Source organism: Salvelinus sp. IW2-2015, linkage group LG16 (assembly GCF_002910315.2).
Source record: "Salvelinus sp. IW2-2015 linkage group LG16, ASM291031v2, whole genome shotgun sequence".
Classification (NCBI taxonomy): Eukaryota; Metazoa; Chordata; class Actinopteri; order Salmoniformes; family Salmonidae; genus Salvelinus; species Salvelinus sp. IW2-2015.
The window spans coordinates 32,165,234-32,184,120 of record NC_036856.1 but is presented as its reverse complement, the minus strand read 5'-3'; the positions used below and the strand labels follow the sequence as shown (position 1 = coordinate 32,184,120).

At 45.9% G+C, this 18,887-nt stretch overlaps 1 protein-coding gene across 2 annotated transcripts in view; it reads right to left on the bottom strand.

The window, feature by feature from the left end:
• gmds (GDP-mannose 4,6-dehydratase) overlaps positions 1-18,887 on the bottom strand; it is a 258,314-nt gene that overhangs the window by 144,114 nt on the left and 95,313 nt on the right. The window lies entirely within an intron of this gene.

The window sequence follows — 18,887 nt, the reverse complement described above, 5'->3', positions numbered from 1 at the left end:
CACACCACGCACTAACACACACACCACACTAACACACACGCATAAAACACGCACTAAACACACACGACACTATACACACGCAGAACAACACACAATGGCACTAACAGCACCGCAGACACACACACACAAACACAGATGAGAGGGCCACGACCACTAACACACACACCAAACCATAACAACACACACTAACACATCCACACCTCAATGACACACACACACACTAACACACACGCACACTAACCAACACACACCACACCGCACTAACACGACAAATCTACAACACACCATAACACACACCCACCTAAATACACACACACGCACTAACACACACCGCATAACACAGCACGATAACACCACGCCACTTAACCAACACCACTAACACGCATACACACACGCACTAAGAAACACACACGCACAGCGACTAACAACGTCAGGGCACAAACAGCAACATCATGCACTAAACACACGCACACACCAACACACACACACACAGACGGAAGCACATTCACAACCCAACTCGGAGAAAATACACGCACACACTAACAACACCACACTTAGCATCGACCACGACTACACCGCACTACACGCCACATCCACACGCCTAACACAGCACGGCGACTAACCACCACGCCTGAACACACCCCGTACTAACACAACAACGCGACTACAACGCATCCGCCACTAAGGCCACACGGCACTAACACATCACACACACCGCCCACTAACACACACACAACGAACTTTAACAACTAGCACCTCACACACACGCACTAGACACACACCATACGCACACACGCTTAACACACACGCCAGCTAAACGCACGCAGCACACCACACACAGTAGAGTGAGCCAGACTAACGCACGCACCAGCACTAACCACCCGACTAAACCCAAGCTGAAAACACACACGCCACTAACACACATACACACAACACATCGCACTAACACACAACGCACTAACAACTACACACGCACCTAAAACACACACCACAACACACACCCGACGCACAACACACAACGCACCGGCACTAACGACGCGCTACACCAACAGACGACACAGGACTCAACAACGCACTAACACACACGCACCGCCCACTACCAACACACGGCCTACAACACAGCACGAGCACTAACACACACGACGCACTAACACATCAACCTACGGCCACTAACACAACAGCCAACTAACAGAGCAACTAACACCCCCGTTAACAACCACACACGGAGTAACACACGCACTAACACACACACACTGTCACTAACACACACCACAGGCACTACACACAGTACCACAATCAGGGCCACTACACACACACACACACACACCAACAGCAGTAACACAAGCACTAACACCACACAGCACACACGCACTACACACACACAGGCAAAACAACCCAAGCACTAGACAACACAACACGGCCACTAACAACACAGGCACTAAACAGTGACACAGGCACTAACACAACCAACACACCCACATAACACACAGCATAACACACAAACGCCCGTACTAACACCACACCACTCAACACACGCAGGACCACCACATCAACATGCACACTTAACGACCACGCAGCAACACAAACACACACAAACACAGATGAGAGGATCCACCCGACCTGCTACGGGAGTGTGTCCAGTCAAGAGTACCGCAGGAGTGGTTTTAGTCTGCCAGACCGCGGGCCGACTGTCTGCCTGGGTGGCTGCTGCTCTCTTGACCAGACCATGTGGATGTATCGTGCAAAACAAATTATCTTCTAATTGCTTTCTCTGTGCGGTGTGTTGCTCTCTTCTCTGTGTGTGTGTGTGTGTGTTGTGTGTTGTGTGTGTGGTGTGTGTGGGTCGTGTGTGTGTGTGTGTGGTGTGTGTGTGTGTGTGTGTGTGTGTGTGTGTGTGTGGTGAGATATGGAGGAGGTTTGGTGTTTGGCTGAACATTGCAGCCTCTAACTATGGTGAAACTACCTGCACACATTTATCCAAGGAAAACACTGAATGATATAGAGTGATAGCAACACTGAATATTATAATGTCATGTCTAATAATGTGACGGTCTTTAAATAAAGGGTTATGGCAGCCTAGACAGTAAACGTTATATTAGCTGTCTTGTTGAATTTAGTAATAATAAGGATACCCAACACAAAAGCTTTATGAAACTATGAAAACACTAAAATAATACGTAAGCAACTATGAAAATGTAAATAACAATGAAAACTTCAAAATTATGTTCAGAAAAATGTTGACATCTGTAATTATGTCGTAACATGTCTAAACATCTGTTTGTTTATAAATTCTAGACATTGTCCTCTCATATTTAGAGTAGGCCTGCATAAATCAGCAAACCTTCAGAGATAGATGAACATCAGAATGGGAAGACATCGACTATTCTAGGATCAAGAAATAGAAGATTCAAACAAATTATTTGCAATTCTGTTATTCTGTTGTTTCTGTTGTTTTTATACTAGCTACTTTTACACTGAGACATGGCTGTTTAATGTCCGTCTTACTGTTGGTGATTATTGATTTAGGTTACAAGAAAGCTGATTTACAAGGGGTGAAAAAAACATCTGGTTGAGCTACACCAGTTTGGGCTTACACAACACAGTACTCCACAGCCTATCTGTTCTCATTCATAGACACCCAGATGTGGAGTTCTAGGCCACTTGGACCTATAAAGTTAAGTCGCATGTTGCTGTGTATTAGGGACTCCAAACCATAATTATCTAGTGGCGTGTCTCTTTACTGTGTTTCTGTTGCCATGACAAGGAGCAGGCGGGAGGAGTTAGCCACAGCACAATCCCATGAACCCAATCACACACACAAACACACACCAAATTTGTAGTAATTATTTCATTATAAAAGCAACAGCTTTAGAGGTTGAGGGAAACCAGACTGTAGACTAGAAAGTTACACTAGACAGACTTATTTTGAGGACTAAAGCGTGTTTTGTGTTGTTGTGGGGCCGGGGGGTTGTGTGCTTATGGCCATGTCACCACTGCATTGTTTTACAGTATTTGATGTAAAACTTTGCTGTATATTATAGAACTACACTGATGCTAAATCACAATAACAAAACTGCATTTTCAAATTTGATCAGTTTTAAGGGTGAAATACAAGCTATCAAAGGTTGTCATCAAAGCTTTCCATTATTCACTACAAGACGGAACCATCAAAATTGTGAATAATTATCTTTGACATCTTCATTTGAAAATAGCTTGTGGTCATGAAGCGAAGCTAGATGTCAGAAAGTCCCTTGTGTCAGAGTGATGGTGTCTCAACCCACGCAGTAACATCTCTGCCCTGGGTGCTTTCTATGCTGCTTTCTATGCTTTCTCTAGCTACCAGGTCATTTACACTGGGAAGTACAATCTCAGCTTTATTAGCATTTTAACTTGTTATAAGAAAAACTGTGTATGTGTTACAAACCAGGTCACCAGCAAAATAAGCTTATCAAGCCATTATCATCATGCTGATGTCATTGGCACACACGCACTCACACACACTAACACACACACACACTTCCCATACTTAAAGTGTGACAAATCCCACAGACTGGGCCTGGACAATGTAACTAGAACCCTGACTGATAACTGTGGTGGTAGCAGTGTAACTAGAACCCTGACTGTTAACTGTGGTGGTAGCAGTGTGAACTAGATACTGACTGTATGATGGTAGGTTAAGTGTAACTAGAACTGATGTTAACTGGTGGTGGTGCAGTGTAACCTAGAACCCTGCATGATAACATCTGCTGTTGGTACGTCTCAGTGTATCACTAGTGAACAACCCTGCCTGTTAAGCATGGTGGTGGTAGCAGTGGTACTAGACCTGATGATAAGCTAGTCGGCTTGGAACCAGCCGTGCTCAAATGCGAGATGGATAATACTTAAGTAAGACACTCTGAACCTTGTTTACTGTGGTAGGCGAGATGGGTGTAATAGAACCTGACTGATTAACTGTGGTGGTAGCAGTGTTAAACTAGAACCTGTCTGTTATAACTAGATTGGTGTGTTCAGCACAGTGTCTCACTCGAACTCGATGGAGATTAGACTGTAGGGTGGTAGCAGTCGCTAACTAGAGACCTCGAACTACGGAGGACTGTGGTGGTAGATCACGACAGTATAAGGTAGAACCCTGATGATACATAGTGGATGTAGAGGACAGTTGTAATCTAGAAACTCTGTTACATGTGACTAACCTTGTTGGTTGGAGGGTGTGCAAGAGTAGTAACTAGAATTCCTAGACTGATACTAATGTTGGTCGTAGCGTGTACCAGAACTGCCTGACTGATAAACTGTGGTGGTAGCAGTGTTAGAGTTGAGAATATCGGTAGCTGGGTTTTCTCGATGGGGGAGCAGTGTACTAGAATCTGACTGATGTGCTGTGGTTTGAGGTCGGCATGTGGTAGAGGAAGTGCAACCCTGACTGATAATGTGGTGGTAGCAGTTAACTAGAAACCCTGACATGGAATTAACTGTGTGGTCTAGGTAACAGACCCTGTTCTGATAAAACTTAGTGTAGCAGGTAACGGACTGTACTGTTAACGTTGTGTAGCACAGTGTACTAGAAACGCTTGACTTGTCAACGATGGTGGTAGCAGTGTAACAGAACGCCTGAACTGTGTATACATGTGGTGAGATAAGCATGTAACCTAGATAATCCTGACTGGTATACTGTGGTGGTAGACAGTGTAACATAGAAAAGCTTCTGACTGTTAACTGGGTGGATAAGCTGTAGTGTAAAAAGAACCTGCACTGAATAACGGGGTGTGCAGTGTAAACTACGAACCCTGACTGATAAAACTGTGGGTTGTAGCAGTTAACCTAGAACCCTGACGTGATACTGTGGATGAGTAGCAGTGTTAATCTAGAACCCGCTGTAGGTGACAGTGTAACTGAGAACCTATAACTGTGGGTTAGCAGTGATAACTACGAACGTGGGGGCGGCGTGAACTAGACTGCTTGACAACTGTGGGCGTGTGTAGAGACCTAGAATGTGTGTACAGAACTAAACCTGCCTGTAACTGGTTAAGCAGGAACATAACCCCTGCTGTATATAGTGTGGTTGCAGTGTAACTAGAACTCCTGACGATGAACTGTGGTGGTTAGCCATGTGTAAACTAGAACCCTGTGATGAAACTGTGGTGGTAGCAGATGTAACTGAGAACCCCTGAACTATAGTGGGTACAATGTGGAGGCTAGAGAACGTGATGATACTGATTGACATTCACAGAAGCCAGTCGATGTAACTGTGTGGTAGCACAGTGTATATCAGAACCTGCTGACATAACTGTGGTGTAGCAGTGTAACAGAACTGATCTGATTGGGTACAGTAACAGCTGAGCTGATTACTGGTGGTGAGCAGTGTAACTAGAACCACGGAGCTGATGTAAACTGTGGTGAGCAGGTGTAACTAGAACCCTGACTGATAACTGTGGTGGTAGCAGTGTACTAGTAACCTGACTGGATTTACACTGAGGTTGGTTAAGCAGTTCGGTGAAACACAAAGAACCTGACATGTTAACGTGTGGTGAGCAGTGTATAGAGACCCTGCTGTTAACCGTGTGGTAGCAGTGGAACTAGAACCCTGACATGATAACTGTGGTGGGTAGCAAGTGTAACTAGAACCCGACATAATGCTGGTGGTAGCAATGTAAACTAGAACCCCTGACTGATATACTGAGAGTAAGCAGTCGTAACTAGAATCCCCCCCCTGTGCCTGACTTTACAAACTGTTGTGTAGGATATTATGTCTTGTACACTAGGGGAGATGGAAACTTAGGTCGAGGACTCCCACCTCGAACTGTAATCTAGTCTCGCATAATCAAAACTTCCTGTTGAAGTCAGCGTTAAACTCAGGTTATCACAGACTCTCCGCCTGAAGGTGTAGGCCTATAAGGGAAACAGGGAGGGATACTAACCCCTTATGCCAACCATGAATAAAGCTAAAGATCCTAATCTTTTCCACACGCGCTCAGGTCAGACAGAGCTAGGGCAGGCACACAAAAACAAACACACACTTGGGGCAAGCAGGGCTGGCACCCTGTACTACTTTGGGCTAATCAAAGAAACCACTGTGTGGTGTGTTTGTGTGTGTCTAGAGGAGGCTGGTGGGAGGAGCTATAGGAGGATGGGCTCTATCTGTATGTGGTGGAATTGGATTCATGGAAGGTGAGTCTAACGTGGTTTCTATATGTTGATACCTGTTCCAGAGATGTTTCCAATTCCAAGTCTTTTAACAAATAACGCCGTCCTATAAGCACTCCCTACAGCCTCGTCTACTACGGTGGTGTGTGTGTGTGCCACTGACGGGTGCATGCATGTTTTGTGGCTAGTGCAGGTAGTGTGGTTTTTGTTCAAAACGCTAGATCCACTGAGTGTTACGAATACAGTGGTCTCTAACGAATAAACGTATAGCGGGGGTGGGAAGTCAGATACATGGCGGACTACGTAGTATATGGATTGGTCTCTACAGGAGGGGGGGGGTAGATATAAAGGACGGACGATGGCTGGTCTCTACAGGAGGGGTAAGATAAATAAAGGAACGGATGTGGGAGATTAAGGCGCTACTAGCTTCTCTCGTATTGGAGAGGTCGTAGAGAAGCATCATGCCTGCAGCTCCTAAGGGCAACATGGGATGTAAAGGAAGTCGCTGCACTGCTACAAAGCACGCGACGATGTACTTCGACCCTAATGGGCATTGCTGGGAGTAAGAACAAAGTCTGTCGTCGCGTTATTGCGTGGCCCTAATTGACCGCTGAGTAAGAAAAGTCTGCTCTTGTTTACTGGCCCTAATGACTGTGAGTAAGACAAGTCTGCTCTGTCTGACCCCTAATGACTGCTCATGAGTAAAGACAGAGAGTCGGGTCTGTTACTGACGCCTAATGCTGCTGATAGAGACAAGATAATAGTCATTGCATACTGTTAGCTGGACGGCCATAATGCGCGTGCATGAGTAAGACACAGTCGTGCTCTGTTTAGTGGCCACTAATGACCTTGCTTGATGTAGGCAGACAAAGTCTGCTATGTTCTACTTGACCGCAATAAAAAATAAACAATACTAACAAAGAAAAAGGAGTGAAAAGGAAGAAAAGATTAAATGATCATGCTGAGTAAGACAAATGCCATGCCTAACTGCTGAGGACTCTGTTGACTGACCCTAATGACTGCTGAAGTAAGACAAAGTCTCTCTGTTACTGCCTAATGACTGCTGAGTAAGACAAGTCTGCTCTGTTTACTGGCCCTAATGACCTGCTGAGTAAGACAAAGTCTGCTCTGTTACTGGCCTCTAATGACTGCAGTAAGACAATACGTTGCTCTGTATCTGACCTAATGACCTGCTGAGTAAGACAAAGTCTGCTCTGTTACTGACCCTTAATGACCGTGCTGAGTAAGACAACGTCTGGCTCTGTTACTGACTAGATGACCTGGCTGAGTAAGACAAAGTCTGCTGTATACTGACCCTAATGACCTGCTAAGACAAAGTCTGCTCTGTTACTGACCCTAATGACTGCTTGAGTAAGACAAAGTCTGCTCTGTTTACTGACCCTAATGACTGCTGAGTAAGACAAAGTCTGCTCTGTTACTGGCCTAATGACCTGCTGAGTAAGACAAAAGTCTGCTCTGTTACTGCACCCTAATGACCTGCTGAGTAAGACAAAGTCTGCTCTGTTACTGACCCTAATGACCTGCTGAGTAAGACAAAGTCTGCTCTGTTACTGACCCTAATGACTGCTGAGTAAGACAAAAGTCTGCTCTTTATGACCCTAATGACCTGCTGAGTAAGAAAAAGTCTGCTCTGTTACTGACCCTAATGACCTGCTAAGTAAGACAAAGTCTGCTCTGTTACTGACCCTAATGACCTGCTAAAGTAAGACAAAGTCTGCTCTTGTTCACTAGGCCCTAATGACCTGCTGAGTAAGACAGGTCTGCTCTGTTAACTGGCCCTAATGTTCATGTGTGGTTCTTTACTGGAGCAGCATCAACAGGACGGTCGGGTTTGGTGTGTGGTGTGTGCGTTGTGCATGGGGCGGCGGTGGCCGTTTAACCTCGCCCTGCAGGCCCGCGGAAAGTCCAATAAAACATGGCCGTGAAAACCGGCAGACTCAGCAAAATCCCATGTGCCAGTATCTCTCACACAACACACACCGACTTCTCTCTTCTTCCTTAAATCCTGTCCTTTTTCCCCTTCCATTTCATTTTGTTTCCTTGGCGAGAGGAAGGGACAGGAAAAACCTAAGACACGGGCTACATGTCACAGCTGGGACTGGGGAATGGAGGTATGGAGGGATTGGGAATGTCCTGTGGGGGTGGTTGGGTTAGTCCCTGGGTGGGGTGGTTGGTTAGTACCTGGGTGGTGGGTTGGGGGTTGGCGGGGGGGTGGTGGTTAGTCCTGGGGGGGGTGTTGGGTTAGTCCTGGGGGGGGGAGGGTTGGGTTAGTCCTGGGGGGGGGGGTTGGTTAGTCCTGGGTGGGGGTGGATTGGGTTTAGTCCTGGGGGGGTTTGGTTGGTTTAGTTGGGGGGTGGTTGGGTAGTCTGGGGGGGTGTGTTGGTTAGTCCTGGGGGGGGGGCGGGGGGTTGGGTTAGTCCTGGGTGGGTGGTTGGGTTAGGTCCTGGGGGGGGGTTGGGTTAGTCCTGGGGGGGGTTGGGTTAGTCCTGGGGGGGTTGGTTAGTCCTGGGGGGGGGTTGGGTTAGTCCTGGGGGGGGGGGGGTTGGTTAGTCCTGGGGTGGGTGGTTAGGGTTGTCCTGGGGAGGTGGTTGGGTAGTCCTGGGGAGGTGGTTGGGTTAGTCCTGGGTGGGGTGGTTGGGTTTAGTCCTGGGTGGGGTGATTGGGTTAGTCCTGGGGGGTTGGTTGGGGTTAGTCTGGGGGGTTGGTTGGGTTAGTCCTGGGGGTTGGTTGGGTTAGTCCTGGGGGGTTGGTTGGGTTAGTCCTGGGGGGTTGGGTTAGTTCTGGGGGGTGGTTAGGTAAGTCCTGGGGGGGGGGGGGTTGGGTTAGTTCTGGGGGGTCTAGAGTGAGAGGACAGGCTGGTAGGGAGACTAGTCTTCTTGAGTTGGACTGTAAGAGATATTCAGGCTCTCTGAGCTGCAGTAACTCTACCATAATAACTCTGAGCCATAATGCTGAGGATGATGAGTTATGAGTCTGCCTTCAAACTCCGTGACGGACCAGCCTTACCTAGACTTACAGACCATACAGAGCTCAAACTGGCTCTGTCTGACTCACACACACGGTACCATACAGTAATGTGGAGCTGTTTCTCTCCCGTGTGTGTGTGCCTGCCCTGTGTGTGTGTGTGTGTCTAAGCAGTTTCCTTTTGTCGTAAGCTTTATCTTACAAACACTGGTCATTGCAAAGCTCACAAAATCTAATTATTCCAGTATGTGACATGGCTGCTACCTGTCCTTAAACCTGGGGTGGGGCGGCAGGTAGCCTAGTGGTTAGAGCGTTGGACTAGCAACCGAAAGGAATCCTCCAAGCGACAAGGAAAAATTTGTCGTTCTGCACTGAACAAGCAGTTAACCCACTGTTCCTAGGCCGTCATTGAAATAAGAATTTGTTCTTAACTGACTTGCCTAGTTAAATAAAGGTAAAATAAAGTTTTTTTAAAAACTCTGTTTGAACTAACCTTGTCTGTAATATTTTTTTAAAGGCATTATACTTGACAAAAAAAACATTTAAAAGTAACCGCTGCTTTCGAGTTTCAATTGAATGCTGCTGAGTTGTCATGGAAACATCTGGTTTCATTAACCTTTCAGTGATACCCATCCCGGATCCAGGAGCATCCTCATCAAAAAGCTGACTAGCATAGCCTAGCCTAACGGACAGGGATATCATTATAATATATTTTCATGAAATCACAAGTCCAATACAGCAATGAAAGATAAACATCTTGTGAATCCAGCCATCATTTCCGATTTTTAAATGTTTTACAGCGAAAACACAATATGTATTTATATTAGCTAACCACAATAGCCAAACACACAACGGCATATTTTCACCATGTTTCTACCGCATAGGTAGCTTCACAAAACCGACCAAAGAGATATAATTAGTCATAACCAAAAACAACTTCATCAGATGACAGTCTTATAACATGTTATCAATACATTCATGTTTTGTTCGAAAATTGTGCATATTTGAGGTATAAATCATAGTTTTACATTGCAGCTACCATCACAAATAGCACCAAAGCAGCCAGAATAATTACAGAGAGCAACGTGCATAATAAATACTCATCATAAAACATTTATGAAAAATACATGGTGTACAGCAAATGAAAGATAAACATCTTGTGAATCCAGCCATCATTTCCGATTTTTAAAATGTTTTACAGCGAAAACACAATATGTATTTATATTAGCTAACCACAATAGCCAAACACACAAATGCATTTATTCACCGCAAAAGGTAGCTATCGCAAAAACCAGCAAAAGATATAAAATTAATCACTAACCTTGAACAACTTCATCAGATGACAGTCTTATAACATCAGGTTATACAATACACTTATATTTTGTTCGAAAATGTGCATATTTAGAGCTACAAATCCTGATTATACATTGTGAATACGTAGCATCGATTCACCAGAATCTCCAGAGATATTTTGGACACTCACCTAATCTGACCAAAGAACTCATCATAAACTTTACATAAAAATACTTGTTGTATGGCAAATGAAAGATACACTGGTTCTTAATGCAACCGCCGTGTTGGATTTAAAAAAATAACTTTACCATAACAAACAGCTTGCGTTATTGCGAGACAGCGCTCGCCAAAACGGCAGAGAATAGGAGTCAACATTGTCCACAGAAATACGAAATAACATCATAAATTGTTCTTACTTTTGCTGAGCTTCCATCAGAATCTTGTACAAGGAGTCCTTGGTCCAGAATAAATCGTTGTTTGGTTTTAGAATGTCCTTTTCTTCTGTCGAATTCGAGCCAACAATGCTAGCCAAGGTTGATAACGTTCCCACCCTCTCTTGACGCAAAGAATGGAAAACTCCAAAAGTCCCAATAAACGTTGAATAAACTGATAAAACTCGGTTGAAAAAACCTACTTTACGATTATATTATCACATGTATCAAATGAAATCAGAGCCGGAGATATTCGCCGTGTAAACCGAAAGCTTTTCAGAAGCTAATGTCGAGCTCCGCCTCGCGCCTTGATAGAGAAAGGAAATTCCTGACCTGCCACTCCAAAAGCTCATGTTCGACCTCAGATCAAGCTAGACACCCCATTCCACCTTCCACTGCCTGTTGACATCTAGTGGAAGGCGTATGAAGTGCATGCATATCGATAAATATAAGGCAATTGAATAGGCAGGCCCTGAAACAGAGCCCKATTTTCAGAATTTTCACTTCCTGTCTGGAAGTTTGCTGCCAAATTAGTTCTGTTTTACTCACAGATATAATTCAAACWMTTTTAMAAACTTGAGAGTGTTTTCTATCCAATAGTAATAATAATATGCATATTGTATGATCTAGAATAGAGTACGAGGCCGTTTAAATTGGGCACGATTTTTTCCAAAGTGACTATTGACACGTTTTTTAACAGAGGGGTTCCAGAACGCACCTGTTCTGGAATTCCTCCAGAACTGCAAATCCCATAATCCTTTACTGTCAGGGAGCAAGGGCCCAGGGGGTGAGTGGCTTAGTGAAAGATTCCATGTGAAAGCCCTCCCCCCAGCATTACTCTTCCCCCACCCATCCCCACACAGCTAAGGATTTGGGCCGACCCTCTATTACCCCTAACTAACCTCAGTACGACTACGTACACAGCTAATACAGGGAATAAATTATCTGGATTTTTAGGTAAATATTTATTTTCTGTAAAGAGTTCTACAGAGAGATTTCAGTGACCTCTCTCTAACACTCGTTATCAATACTGAATTATGACTGGAGCAGCTGACTAATTTCCCAGTGTGGCTAAGGGTTTTGAACATTGTTTGCTTGCTTGGTCATCAGGCATGCACGTACAGTACGCACGCATGAACACACACATAGGGCCAATGAACTGTCAGCAGTCATCTGCCATCGTTGCACAATTTAGGTCCTGATGGATCCACATAATGGAGAAAATAGTTGCATTTCATCCAAAATAAGTCAACCTCTCTTTCTCTCCACCAACACAGTGTCGATTCTCTCAGGTGTGAACAAACTCAACAGGAGGGAAGGAAGGGAGCGAACAATGAAGGGGGGGAATATTGGAGACGGAGAGAGAAAGAGAGCGAGTCAGCTGCTCCCTAAATCTTCTCAGGTGCGATCCAATGAGATCGAGTGAGAGAGCAGATTTGTGGAGGTTTGGTGAGTGAGTGAGTGAGTGAGTGAGTGAGTGAGTGAGTGAGTGAGTGAGAGAGAGAGAGAGAGAGAGGCATGTTTCTCGCATGACGGAACACACTTGACAGAACAGAGAGATTAACCAATGTGTTTGACCCAGAGACAAAACATAAACAAGAGAGCTTAAACGTTTTTCCCATTCAAAACGTCTGATTCTTTCTGGCCAATCAGACAAGGCCAACTTAGACATCACACCTCCCACCCCATCACACCTCACACCCCACCACACCTCACACCCCATCACATCACACACCCCATCACATCACACCTTCACACCTCAACTATTATCCAACACCAATCAACACAGAAAAATAACTGGGTGATGAGGTGGTGGGAAAGGTGGGTGAGAGGTTTTGTAACCTCAGAGTGTCATTAGAACAGCTAAAAGCATCACCTCAGTCATCCAGATGCTTAGTCACCGTAGCCGCCCGGCAACATAAACACAGGTGTGGTGATGAGTGAAGATGCACCTGAGAGCGAGACTAGTGACATCACAGCCCCGCTGGCCCCGCCTTCGAGGTGGGATGAGAAATGAAGTCATTGGGTCAAGTGAGAAGGGAGGGTGGACGGGGAGAGTCTTTTCAACACCTGTCGTCTGGGGTGTCTCTCTCCTCTTCACCTGGCCACAGTTCACCTCATGTTTAGGCTTCCTTTTATCAGCCCTCTCTCAACAGAAAAGATGGAACGAGAGAATGAAAAATGAAACAGCTCAGTTACACTGAGCAGGGCTAAGCTACGCTCTGTGAGGATGCAGGATGGAAGAATCCACTCAACAAAACCTCTTGAATGAACACCTCCAAAAGATATCTTTTAGAAAATAAACTCTTTAATACCACCAAATATATCCCATTACATCTCTACAATATGATCCTTACGTGAAATACTGATTGAAACCAGATAGATGAAAGGGAAGCAGGCTGGCCGTGTATTGCGATAGTGGCTGTATGTATGTGTTGTAGGACCACCATTGACTTCCCAAATTGAATTTTCCCCCTAACCATGGCAGTATATTATTCTGTAATCTACACTGTAGACTGGATGAGAGGAATGTACACAACACAATGATGATGATAGAGGCATAGAGACAGTTTGTGAAAGTATGCCTTATCTACTTTGAAGAACTAGTAAATTATTGTCAGGCTAGCCTGGCTAAATAGGATGACTAAAGACAGGCCAGTATTGATAGCACAGAGAGAACGTTGTGTGGCTGGCTGCTACTGGTGGACAAAGATGAGATGATGACTTTAAGCAATGAAAAAGTATAAAGCCATCAAATAAAAACTAAGCAATATACACAACTTAAATATTTGATTATTTCATAGTAATTTCCTATTTTTCTATTGATGTCTACCCAATGTGGACCTGACAGAGGCAATGGAATATTTTCAATTGAATGTTCACTATTTTGGGCTTTGGAATTTCCATTAAAAAGCTCGAAAATCATGCTAATGTCATTATTTGTTAATGCAATTAATGTTGAAATAAAATTGTTGAAACCGAAATCGTGATTATTTTAAAATAATTGAATCGAAACGACCTAGAATATCACTAATCGCTCACCACTATCATACAGCGAGAGTACAGTACAGCAGAGGGATGTGACCTCAAGCCTGAGGTTATAACTCTGATATAACCTTTTGTACTGCAGACAGGCACATTTAAAATCAGCAGGTGTGCCGATGGCTTGATACCTGAGAGCCTATACTAGTATAAAGCCCATCAGACAAACATCAAATGAGACCTACAGAGAGATTATTGACAGATGAGGCAGTTCAGTTCTGGTTAGTGATTCTGTAGGGATCACTGTGTGAGCTACTCAGTAAAGCTGCTGTGTATCTTATTACAGGGCCAATATGGAGTCCATTTACTATGTGTGCGGCATGCTAATCCCCACGCCGTATCAGCAGGGGGGCTGTGTTTGTTATGGCTAACTGGCTAAGCTAACCATTCTAGAGCTATAACCACCTAGCCGCAGTGTGAACCGTCCAGGCTGTTAGATACGGCCTGATACATTGTTTGCTTTGGTTCATGCTGGATTAGCCCAAAGGTTATTTTCCTTTCTCAACTGTCCTGAGTTCTGATTCCAGAACCTTTCTACAACAGAAAAATAAGAATCCTATGTTTATTGGTGGAACAGACGGGTGTTTAAGAGACGAGGTAAGAAAATCATAAAGATAAATTCCAGCTGGGATTAACTCATCATCCTAGCTAGGATCTGACCTGGGAACAGACAAAGCTTTTTGTTAACCACAACGACAGGAAGGAACGAAGGAAGAACAGATGGAGCGAGCGAGAGAGAGCGAGAAAAAGCGAGCGAGATGCTATTTGTTAACCGTGGCAACCTCATCAGAACGACAGGAAAGAAAGAAGGATATAAGGAAACCTTGGAGACAGCGGTGAGAAAGAGAGTGCGTGGTCAGGTCATCCTTTCAGTCCAGCCCTTTCCCAGCAGCCACCACACCAGACCGGAACAGTGGTGTGACAGGTGCCCAGTTAGACAGATAAAGGCCAGACGCAATGGGACTCAATGTTCCGGGTCATTCCGGAAAACTCCCTCAGACAGGGCCAGCCAGCCAGCCTCACACACACACACACGCACACACACCCTCCGCCAGGCCACGTGTGGCACGCTGGGACAAGTGTTTCCTGTATGTGGGGGTGGAGAAGGCGGTGATGTCATACGATTCTGTAGAAATGACATCATCAGCTCCCAGCTCCATTAGTGACTAATGACCCAGAGGGAGGGGAGAGGGAGGGCAGCAGGCAGGTAATGAATGGACTTTTAATATCAAACACATCCACGCACGGACACACATACAGAAACACTGCTTTGCACCGCTCATTATAGACATTGTAAGTCTGTAATGAATGAGAATACTGTCTGACCTCTGTCTGCCTTCTCTTCTTCTCTCTCCTCTACTTTGTTATTTCACACATTTCTTCAGATCAGACTCCCCGTTTTCCTGTTGAATTCCCTGGGATTTTATGAGTTTATAAAGGAAATGTGCCGTGAGGGATCGGAGTCATGACCACTACTGCCACACACACACACACACACACACACACCCCTGCACACATAAATACACACACCCCGGCATGCCGCCAACACATAAATACACACACACACGCCTGCCCATGCACACATAAAAACCACACACCGCCTGCCCATGCACACATAAACACACACACACACGCCTGCCCATGCACACATAAACAACACACACACACACACGCCTGCCCATGCACACAAACACACCACACAACACACACGCCTGCCCATGCACACATAAATACACACACACAACGCCTGCCCATGCACACAAATACACACACACACGCCTGCCCATGCACACATAAATACACACACACACGCCTGCCCATGCACACATAAATACACACACACACGCACGCCTACCCGTGCACACATCACATACACACTATCTACCCCTCCTGAGTAGTGAAAGAGGTGGAGTCCAAAACCCGCACAGTGCGATGGCCGGGGTCGTAACAGGACCGGGGGTTCTGGGTAAACAGAGAAATGGGCCAGCCAACCAAAACGCCACCCTGGGTTGAGCAACGCAGCAGCGACACGTAGGAATCCACAGAGGAATCTGACGAGAGCTTTAATGGTTTATGAGCACAACAGATATAACTCAGAGCGGAGAGGTGAGGCCAAGATACAACATCCTGCTGGAACAATGCTGTGATAGAGAGAGAGAGTGAGAGAGGGCGAGAGAGAGTGAGAGAGGGCGAGAGAGAGAAAGAGAAACTGGGGAAAGATAACGCGAGAGCTGCCCAAAAGATGGAGAAGGGGTCAGGGACAGTGTGGTTGTTGTCTAAAAAGGGTAGGGGTGATGGGGTAAGGGACAGTGTGGTTGTTGTCTAAATATGGGTAGGGGGTGATGGGGTAAGGGACAGTGTGGTTCTTGTCTAAATATGGGTAGGGGGTGATGGGGTAGGGACAGTGTGGTTGTTGTCTAAATAAGGGTAGGGGGTGATGGGTAAGGGACAGTGTGGTTGTTGTCTAAATATGGGTAGGTGGTGATGGGGGTAAGGGACAGTGTGGTTCTTGTCTAAATATGGGTAGGGGGTGATGGGGAAGGGACAGTGTGGTGTTTGTCTAAATATGGGTAGGGGGTGATGGGGTAAGGGACAGTGTGTTGTTCTAATATGGTAGGGGTGATGGGGTAAGGGACAGTGTGTTGTTGTCTAAATAAGGGTAGGGGGTGAGGGGTAAGGGACAGTGTGGTTGTTGTCTAAATATGGGTAGGGGTGATGGGGTCAGGGACAGTGTGGTTGTTGTCTAAATATGGGTAGGTGGTGTTGGGGGTAAGGGACAGTGTGGTTTCTGTCTAAATATGGGTAGGGGGTGATGGGGTAAGGGACAGTGTGGTTGTTGTCTAAATATGGGTAGGGGTGATGGGGTAAGGGACAGTGTGGTTGTTGTCTAAATATGGGTAGGGGGTGATGGGGGTAAGGGACAGTGTGGTTGTTGTCTAATATGGGTAGGGGGTGATGGGGTAAGGGACAGTGTGGTGTTGTCTAAATAGGGTGATGGTGATGGGGTAAGGGACAGTGTGGTTGTTGTCAAAATATGGGTAGGGGGGTGAGGGTAAGGGACAGTGTGGTGTTTGTATAAATATGGGTAGGGGGTGATGGGGGTAAGGGACAGTGTGGTTCTTTGTCTCATATGGGTAGGGGTGATGGGGTAAGGGACAGTGTGGTTGTTGTCTAAATATGGGTAGGGGGTGATGGGGAAGGGACAGTGTGGTTGTTGTCTAAATAAGGGTAGGGGGTGATGGTGTAAGGGACAGTGTGGTTGTTGTCTAAATAAGGGTAGGGGTGATGGTGTAAGGGACATGTGGTTGTTGTCTAAATATGGGTAGGGGGTGATGTGTAAGGGACAGTGTGGTTGTTGTCTAAATATGGGTAGGGGGTGATGGTGTAAGGGACAGTGTGGTTGTTGTCTAAATAAGGGTAGGGGGTGATGGGGTAAGGGACAATGTGGTTGTTGTCTAAATATGGGTAGGGGGATGGGGTAAGGGACAGTGTGGTTGTTGTCTAAATATGGGTAGGGGGTGATGGGGTAAGGGACAGTGTGGTTGTTGTCTAAATAAGGGTGGGGGTGATGGGGTAAGGGACAGTGTGGTTGTTGTCTAATAAGGGTAGGGGGTGATGGTGTAAGGGACAGTGTGGTTGTTGTCTAAATAAGGGTAGGGGTGATGGTGTAAGGGCCAGTGTGGTTGTTGTCTAAATAAGGGTAGGGGGTGATGGGGTAAGGGACAGTGTGGTTGTTGTCTAAATAAGGGTAGGGGGTGATGGGGTAAGGGACAGTGTGGTTGTTGTCTAAATAAGGGTAGGGGGTGATGGGGTAAGGGACAGTGTGGTTGTTGTCTAGATATGGGTAGGGAGTGATGGGGTAAGGGACAGTGTGGTTGTTGTCAATAAGGGTAGAGGGTGTTGAGGGTAAGGGACAGTGTGGTTGTTGTCTAAATATGGGTAGGGGGTGATGGGGTAAGGGACAGTGTGGTTGTTGTCTAAATAAGGGTAGGGGGTGATGGGGTAAGGGACAGTGTGGTTGTTGTCTAAATATGGGTAGGGGGTGATGGGGTCAGGGACAGTGTGGTTGTTGTCTAAATAAGGGTAGGGGGTGATGGTGTAAGGGACAGTGTGGTTGTTGTCTAAATAAGGGTAGGGGGTGAGGTGGTTAAGGGACAGTGTGGTTGTTGTCTAAATAAGGGTAGGGGGTGATGGGGTAAGGGACAGTGTGGTTGTTGTCTAAATATGGGTAGGTGGTGATGGGGATAAGGGACAGTGTGGTTCTTGTCTAAATATGGGTAGGGGGTGATGGGGTAAGGGACAGTGTGGTTGTTGTCTAAATATGGGTAGGGGGTGATGGGGTAAGGGACAGTGTGGTTGTTGTCTAAATATGGGTAGGTGGTGATGGGGTAAGGGACAGTGTGGTTGTTGTCTAAATAAGGGTAGGGGGTGATGGGGTAAGGGACAGTGTGGTTGTTGTCTAAATATGGGTAGGGGGTGATGGGGTCAGGGACAGTGTGGTTGTTGTCTAAATAAGGGTAGGGGTGATGGTGTAAGGGACAGTGTGGTTGTTGTCTAAATAAGGGTAGGGGGTGATGGTGTAAGGGACAGTGTGGTTGTTTGTCTAAATATGGGTAGGGGGTGATGGGGGTAAGGGACAGTGTGGTTGTTGTCTAAATATGGGTAGGGGGTGATGGGGTAAGGGACAGTGTGGTTGTTGTCTAAATAAGGGTAGGGGTGATGGGGTAAGGGACAGTGTGGTTGTTGTCTAAATATGGTAGGGGGTGATGGGGTCAGGGACAGTGTGGTTGTTGTCTAAATAAGGGTAGGGGGTGATGGGGTAAGGGACAGTGTGGTTCTTGTCTAAATAAGGTAGGTGGTGATGGTGTAAGGGACAGTGTGGTTGTTGTCTAAATAAGGGTAGGGGGTGATGGGGTAAGGGACAGTGTGGTTGTTGTCTAAATATGGGTAGGTGGTGATGGGGGTAAGGGACAGTGTGGTTCTTGTCTAAATATG